This window comes from Triticum aestivum, chromosome 5D (genome assembly GCF_018294505.1).
Source record: "Triticum aestivum cultivar Chinese Spring chromosome 5D, IWGSC CS RefSeq v2.1, whole genome shotgun sequence".
Classification (NCBI taxonomy): domain Eukaryota; kingdom Viridiplantae; phylum Streptophyta; class Magnoliopsida; order Poales; family Poaceae; genus Triticum; species Triticum aestivum.
Genome location: NC_057808.1, coordinates 491,220,170 through 491,227,869, shown reverse-complemented (window position 1 = coordinate 491,227,869; position 7,700 = coordinate 491,220,170). Strand labels below are relative to the sequence as shown.

The following is a 7,700-nucleotide window of genomic DNA, read 5'->3' as shown; positions in this document are numbered from 1 at the left end:
AGGAGGCTTGAAGAATGTTGGGGATGGACATAATTATTAAAAGAGCTTGTGAAGTTGATCGTGATGGTGAGGCTGTTCTAGAGTTATTACTCATTTTGCAAGTCAGAATTTATGTATTGTGGGTCTTTAGAATGCTCGTGAAATGATCACCATTACCACTATGTGTTTGTGGTGGGAAAACGTAAACTAGTTCATGAAGAGAAAGTTCAGGATATTAGCCAGAGTACTATGAGTGTACATGCTCTAATGACTCATTGTGTTATTGCTTCCTCTCCAAAGGCTACCATGACAGAGGGGCTAGACCTGCCCCGTGTGAGTTTTGTTAAACTTAATATTGATGCTTACTTTGATCAAGACTTGCTTAGGGTCACAGCTGGTGCGGTCCTAAGGGACGATGAAGGCAAATTCATTGTTCGGAGAAAATGGAATTTGGATTGGTGTGCGGATGTCCTGAGGTTGAAGCATCGACACTTAGACTTAGTCCATACCTTGTGGGAAGGACATGCTACAATTGCCTCATTATTAATTCTGATAATTTGGAGGTTATTGACTTCATGAAGAATGGAGGACGTTCTGTGGGAGTAGGGGCAGTGTTTGACGACTGTTATTATTTTGTTTGTGATTTTCCTACCACTAGTTTCGAACATTGTAATAGGAAAGTTAATAAGGTTGCTCATGAGCTTGTTAGGTTGGCTAGATTTTCTCAGGCCAATTGGTTTGAGGAGCCTATGTGTGAAATTGTACCCCCTCCTCGTAAACGATGTAACTGTTATTTCAACTAAATAAAGCCACATCTTTTAAAAAAAATACAGCTGCAGCCCCTGGCTGTAAGCACCATGCATGAAAGAGGCACGAAGGAGGGTCCCTCGGCGTCTTGATCTCATGGATCTTTGGATTTTTCGTTTCTACCTCTGGTTTTCGTCTATGTTTTTGTGTTTTCGATTTTTCTCTTTCCTCGCCCAGAGCATGATGAGCGGATTTTTTTTGCTTCAGTCTTAGGTTTTGGTTCGTTGGCATGTGTTGACTCACATAGTTATGTAATGGACTCTGCGACAAATATACTCCCTCCCTGTTGATGCTCTGCCTTTTTTTGATTGTGTTGTTTAGCTTTGTCGTGGTAGATCGATTCGATGCACTACTGTTTTCTTCAAGCTTGTTGCCCAAGGATGATCATATTTGCCACCCCAATCTTAGGAACCACTTAGGTGGGCCTGTGTTGTTGATATACTTCTGAATCTGACTCTACATAATAAATTTTGATGATCCTGGAGTTTTTGGACGCTTACTAGTAATCATATATGTGTAACGCGCGTCCAATTTGATACTCCCTCCGTTCCACAATGTAGTGCACCCACGCATCCCGAAATCTAAGTTTGACCGTAAATCTAACCAACAAGACCGATTGCGGCTAGAGCAAAAATTATACCACTGAATTCGTATTTCGATACGAATTCAGTGGTATAATTTTTGCTCCCTTCGAGTTGGTCTCGTTGGTTAAATTTACGGTCAAAGATAGATCTTGGAAAGCGCGGGCGCACTACATTGTGAAATGGAGTGAGTAGTACCTTAAAGTGTTTACATGGTCATCTCCCACTCTCACAACTCTCCCCTTTGATGAACAGATGTTACCTAAAGTTTTGCGACTTTCACGCGTCGATATGGCCATGCTCACTTTGCATTGGTTGCAGACCTGCAACAACCCTTCTCTTAAATGATGTGTCACACCATTCTGTCTTGGCTTCTCAGCGCGACAAGATTCTCACTCGTGGTATAGGGGTGGCCATCCATGGCTATGTCGCTTCCTAGTTGATGCAGTTGAGCTCCAGGTCTTATTCCACATGCACCATTGGTAGGGTGGCTCTGGAGCGCACTAATACTGGGATGTGGGGGATTTGACAACGATTTAGTCTTTAATACAGACTGCGTCCACATCAGTGTGAAAGTTCAATCCTTTTCCTTAAGCATGATTTGATGTTGATGACAATATACATATAGGGGACTGATCATGTTTGCTAAGTTTATCACAGGTTTTAGTCTCTTGAAATCATTGTGTGTGGATTATGGACCATTAAAATAAAATATGGCTCAAGAACGGAGAAACAAAGAAATATAGGGGTAGCCATTTTTTTATTCTTGAGTATATGGATCCCACACTATTAAGAGGGATCGATGGGTTTCGCAAAAAGATAAGATCAAGTTCACGGTTTCTAACATATTTCTAACTCACATCCATTACGACATTCCACTCCTACCCAAGGCTATTGGCAATGCCCATACACCTACCAAAACGCCCTAGTCCTACACTTCACGAAAAACCTATGCATGGTTGCCTAAACCCTGTGTGCACCATCTCTGTACACACCGGATATTCGATCTATCATTTTGCTACCAGATGTCCCGTGGCCTTCCGAAATCTGGTCTCCTACCACAGAAGGAATGTCATCTTGGCCAGATGCCCGGTCCATCACATGGGCACTAGATGTCCGGTGCTTAGCGGAAATCAGGCCGCAACCCAACAGAAGCTATGTCATCTGGGGCAGATGTACGGTATACACCGGATGTCTGGTAGCTCATCGGTCCACTGGATGTGTGGTACTTGGTCCCACTTCTGTCTGTGCACGTGTCACAACCACTGGATATCCGGTACTTAACTGCACTTTTCACTCCAAGCGGCTGGTTTTGGGCCACACTATATGACCATCTCCTACTCCGAGAGAGGGTTGACTGAAGGAAATATGCCCTAGAGGCAATAATAAAGTTGTTATTTATATTTCCTTATATCATGATAAATGTTTATTATTCATGCTAGAATTGTATTAACCGGAAACTTAGTACATGTGTAAATACATAGACAAACAGAATGTCACTAGTATGCCTCTACTTGACTAGCTCGTTGAATCAAAGATGGTTAAGTTTCCTAGCCATAGACATGAGTTGTCATTTGATTAACGGGATCACATCATTAGAGAATGATGTGATTGACTTGACCCATCCGTTAGCTTAGCACGATGATCGTTTAGTTTGTTGCTATTGCATTCTTCATGACTTATACAAATTCCTATGACTATGAGATTATGCAACTCCCGAATACCGGAGGAACACTTTGTGTGCTATCAAACGTCACAACGTAACTGGGTGATTATAAATATGCTCTACAGGTGTCTCCGATGGTGTTTGTTGAGTTGGCATAGATCGAGATTAGGATTTGTCACTTCGATTGTCGGAGAGGTATCTTTGGGCCCTCTCGGTAATGCGCATCACTATAAGCCTTGCAAGCAATGTAACTAATGAGTAAGTTGCAGGATGATGCATTAAGGAACGATTAAATAGACTTGTCGGTAACGAGATTGAACTAGGTATTGAGATACCGACGATCGAATCTCGAGCAACTAACATACCGATGACAAAGGGAACAACGTATGTTGTTATGTGGTTTGACCGATAAAGATCTTCATAGAATATGTAGGATCCAATAAGAGCATCCAGGTTCCGCTATTGGTTATTGACCGGAGACGAGTCTCGGTCATGTCTACATAGTTCTCAAACCCGTAGGGTCCGCACGCTTAACGTTCGATGATGATCGATATTATGAGTTTATGTGTTTTGATGTACCGAAGGTTGTTCGGAGTCCCGGATGTGATCACGGACATGACGAGGAGTCTCGAAATGGTCGAGACATAAAGATTGATATATTGGACGGCTATGTTCGGACACCGGAAGTGTTCCGGAGAAGTTTCGGATAAAACCGGAGTGCCGGACGGTTATCGGAAGCCCCGGGGGAACTAATGGGCCTCGATGGGCCTTAGTGGAGAGAGAGAGGGGCGGCCAGGGCAGGCCGCGCGCCCCCTCCCCCTTGAGTCCGAATTGGACTAGGAAGGGGGGCGGGGCCCCCCTTTTCCTTTCCCCTCTCCCTCTCCTTGCTTCCCCCTCTCTCCCTTTTGGTGGAAGCCTACTAGGACTTGGAGTCCTAGTAGGATTCCCCTCTTGGGGGCGCGCCAAGGAGGGCCGGCCGGCCTCCCCCTCCCTCCTTTATATACGTGGGGAGGGGGGCACCCTAGAACACACAAGTTGATTGTTTAGCCGTGTGCGGTGCCCCCCTTCACAGATTTCCACCTCGGTCATATCGTTGTAGTGCTTAGGCGAAGCCCTGCGTCGGTAACTTCATCATCACCGTCATCATGCCGTCGTGCTGACAAAGCTCTCCCTCGACACTCAGCTGGATCTAGAGTTCGTGGGACGTCACCGAGCTGAACGTGTGCAGATCGCGGAGGTGCCGTACTTTCGGTGCTAGGATCGGTCGGATCGTGAACGTACGACTACATCAACCGCGTTGTCATAACGCTTCCGCTTTCGGTCTACGAGGGTACGTGGACTACACTCTCCCCTCTCGTTGCTATGCATCACCTAGATGGATCTTGCATGTGCGTAGGATTTTTTTTGAAATTACTGCATTCCACAACAGTGGCATCAGAGCCAGGTCTGTGCGTAGATGTTATATGCACGAGTAGAACACAAAGAGTTGTGGGCAATAATAGTCATACTGCTTACCAGCATGTCATACTTTGATTCGGCGGTATTGTTGGATGAAGCGGCCCAGACCGACATTACGCGTATGCTTACGCGAGACTGGTTCTACCGACGTGCTTTGCACACAGGTGGCTGGCGGGTGTCAGTTTCTCCAACTTTAGTTGAATCGAGTGTGACTACGCCCGGTCCTTGTTGAAGGTTAAAACAGCACACTTGACGAAAAATCGCTGTGGTTTTGATGCGTAGGTAAGAACGGTTCTTGCTCAGCCCGTAGCAGCCACGTAAAACTTGCAACAACAAAGTAGAGGACGTCTAACTTGTTTTTGCAGGGCATGTTGTGATGTGATATGGTCAAGACATGATGCTAAATTTTATTGTATGAGATGATCATGTTTTGTAACAGAGTTATCGGCAACTGGCAGGACCCATATGGTTGTCGCTTTATTGTATGCAATGTAATCACCTTATAATTGTTTTTACTTTATCACTAAGCGGTAGCGATAGTCGTAGAAACAATAGTTGGCGAGACGACAACGATGGTACAATGGAGATCAAGGTGTCGCGCCGGTGACGATGGTGATCATGACGATGCTTTGGAGATGGTGATCAAAGGCACAAGATGATGATGGCCATATCATATCACTTATATTGATTGCATGTGATGTTTATCCTTTATGCATCTTATTTTTGCTTAGTTCGACGGTAGCATTATAAGATGATCTGTCACTAAATTTCAAGGTACAAGTGTTCTCCCTGAGTATGCACCGTTGCGAAAGTTCGTCGTGCCGAGACACCACGTGATGATCGGGTGTGATAAGCTCTACGTTCACATACAACGGGTGCAAGCCAGTTTTGCACACGCAGAATACTCGGATTAAACTTGACGAGCCTAGCATATGCAGATATGGCCTCGAAACACTGAGACCGAAAGGTCGAGCGTGAATCATATAGTAGATATGATCAACATAGTGATGTTCACCATTGAAAACTACTCCATCTCACGTGATGATCGGACATGGTTTACTTGATTTGGATCACGTGATCACTTAGATGATTAGAGGGATGTCTATCTAAGTGGGAGTTCTTAAGTAATATGATTAATTGAACTTTAATTATCATGAACTTAGTACCTGATAGTATTTTGCATGTCTATGTTGTTGTAGATCAATGGCCCGTGTTACTGTTCCTTTGAATTTTAATGCGTTCCTAGAGAAAGCTAAGTTGAAAGATGATGGTAGCAACTACATGGACTGGGTCCGTAACTTGAGGATTATCCTCATTGCTGCACAGAAGAATTACGTCCTGGAAGCACCGCTAGGTGCCAGGCCTGCTGCAGATGCTGCTGATGACGTTAAAAACGTCTGGCAAAGCAAAGCTGATGACTACTCGATAGTTCAGTGTGTCATGCTTTACGGCTTAGAACAGGGACTTCAACGTCATTTTGAACGTCATGGAGCATATGAGATGTTCAAGGATTTGAAGTTAATATTTCAAGCAAATGCCTGGATTGAGAGATATGAAGTCTCCAATAAGTTCTATAGCTGCAAAATGGAGGAGAATAGTTCTGTCAGTGAACATATACTCAGAATGTCTGGGTACCACAACCACTTGACTCAGCTGGGAGTTAATCTTCCTGATGATAGTGTCATTGACAGAGTTCTTCAATCACTACCACCAAGCTACAAGAGCTTCGTGATGAACTATAATATGCAAGGGATGGATAAGACAATTCCCGAGCTCTTCGTAATGCTAAAGGCTGCGGAGGTAGAAGTTAAGAAGGAGCATCAAGTGTTGATGGTCAACAAGACCACCAGTTTCAAGAAAAAGGGTAAAGGGAACAAGGGAAACTTCAAGAAGAACGGCAAGCAAGTTGCTGCTCAAGTGAAGAAGCCCAAGTCTGGACCTAAGCCCGAGACTGAGTGCTTCTACTGCAAAGGGACTGGTTACTGGAAGCGGAACTGCCCCAAGTATTTGGCGGATAAGAAGGATAGCAAGATGAACAAAGGTATATGTGATTTACATGTTATTGATGTGTACCTTACTAATGCTCGCAGTAGTGCCTGGGTATTTGATACTGGTTCTGTTACTAATATTTGCAACTCGAAACAGGGGCTACGGATTAAGCGAAGATTGGCTAAGGACGAGGTGACGATGCGCGTGGGAAATGGTTCCAAAGTCGATGTGATCGCTGTCGGCATGCTACCTCTACATCTACCTTCGGGATTAGTTTTAGACCTGAATAATTGTTATTTGGTGCCAGCGTTAAGCATGAACATTATATCTGGATCTTATTTGATACGAGACGATTATTCATTTAAATCCGAGAATAATGGTTGTTCTATTTATATGAGTAATATCTTTTATGGTCATGCACCCTTGAAGAGTGGTCTATTTTTGTTGAATCTCGATAGTAGTGACACACATATTCATAATATTGAAGCCAAAAGATGCAGAGTTGATAATGATAGTGCAACTTATTTGTGTCACTGCCGTTTGGGTCATATTGGTGTAAAACGCATGAAGAAACTCCATTCTGATGGATTTTTGGAATCACTTGATTATGAATCACTTGGTACTTGCGAACCATGCCTCATGGGCAAGATGACTAAAACTCTGTTCTCCGAAACAATGGAGCGAGCAACAGATTTATTGGAAATCATACATACTGATGTATGTGGTCCAATGAACATTGAGGCTCGCAGCGGGTATCGTTATTTTCTGACCTTCACAGATGATTTGAGCAGATATGGATATATCTACTGGATGAAACATAAGTCTGAAACATTTGAAAAGTTCAAAGAATTTCAGAGTGAAGTGAAAAATCATCGTAACAAGAAAATAAAGTTTTTGCGATCTGATCGTGGAGGAGAATATTTGAGTTACGAGTTTGGTCTTCATTTGAAAAAATGCGGAATAGTTTCGCAACTCACGCCACCCGGAACACCACGGCGTAATGGTGTGTACGAACGTCGTAATCGTACTTTACTAGATATGGTGCGATCTATGATGTCTCTTACTGATTTACCGCTATCGTTCTGGGGTTATGCTTTAGAGACGACTGCATTCACGTTAAATAGGGCACCATCTAATTCCATTGAGACGACACCTTATGAACTGTGGTTTGGCAAGAAACCCAAGTTGTCGTTTCTTAAAGTTTGGGGCTGCGATGCTTA

The 7,700-nt window shown here is 43.7% G+C and overlaps 1 pseudogene; it reads left to right on the top strand.

The window, feature by feature from the left end:
- The first annotated feature begins 1,162 nt into the window (after positions 1-1,162).
- LOC123126459 (uncharacterized) lies at positions 1,163-1,243 on the top strand (annotated as a pseudogene).
- Positions 1,244-7,700: the final 6,457 nt, after the last annotated feature.